Genomic DNA, 1,165 nt, shown 5'->3' with positions numbered 1-1,165 from the left:
TTGTATAGATTATTTTATTGATTTACATTTCAAATGTTCCCTTCCAGGTTTCCCCTCTACAAGTCTCCCATCCCATGCCCTCTCCTCTTTGCCTCTATGAGGGTGTTCCCCCACCCACCTACCCATTCCCACCTTTCTGATTTAGCATCCCCCTTATGCTGGTTAGTTTTAAATGTCAACTTGACACAATCTAGAGTCATCTTGGGAAGAGGTCTCAATGAGGGAGTGTCTAGGTAAGGTTGGCCTGCAGATAGATAGATATAGATATAGATATAGATATAGATATAGATATAGATATAGATACAGATACAGATACAGATACGGAGATAGATGATAGATAGATATAGATATAGATATAGATATAGATATAGATATAGATATAGATATAGATATAGATATAGATATAGATATAGATATAGATATAGATATAGATATAGATATAGATATAGATATAGATGGAAATAACTCGATTTTATTAACTGGCGTAGGAAGACTCAGTAGGGATCCTGAACTGCCTAGGACTGGAGAAAGCAGGTTGGGCACAAGTGTACATGAATTTATTCTCTTTCCCCTCTTGACTAGAAATGTAACTTAGCTGCTTCAATTCCTGCCATATTGACCTTCCCACTACCTCGAATTTGAACTAAGGTAAGCCCTCTCTCCGCTAAGTTGCTTTTGTCAGGGTGTTTTATCACAGTGATGGAAATGTAACCAAGACATCTTTGGAGTGTGAATGCAGTGTTAATATTATCCACAGGCATTTAGGGTGCTGAAGGATAGAATGGGGTCTGGCTGCTGATAAGGAAATCTTAGTGATAAAGACTTTCCATTAGGCACGGAAAGAGGCTAAGGGAGTTGCAGCCTTTCCTATCAAGAGTAGCTGTCAGGGCAGAGCAGAAGAGACCACCAACACTGCCCACCCCTGCCCACATCCCTGGCCCAAGAGGAAACTGTACAAGGCCTCTGGGTTCCTGTGGGGGAGGGCCCAGGAGCGGCAGGAGCCCTGCCTGAGACACCGCCAGAACCTGAAGGAAACAGACCAGATAAACAGTTCTCTGCACCCAAATCCCGTGGGAGGAGAGCTAAACCTTCAGAGAGGCAGACACGCCTAAAAACCAGAAGAGACTGCTCTCTGCACACATTGATTCCAGAGGAAAGCACCAGA

Source organism: Rattus rattus, chromosome 11 (assembly GCF_011064425.1).
Source record: "Rattus rattus isolate New Zealand chromosome 11, Rrattus_CSIRO_v1, whole genome shotgun sequence".
Classification (NCBI taxonomy): Eukaryota; Metazoa; Chordata; class Mammalia; order Rodentia; family Muridae; genus Rattus; species Rattus rattus.
This window is presented reverse-complemented; position numbering follows the sequence as displayed.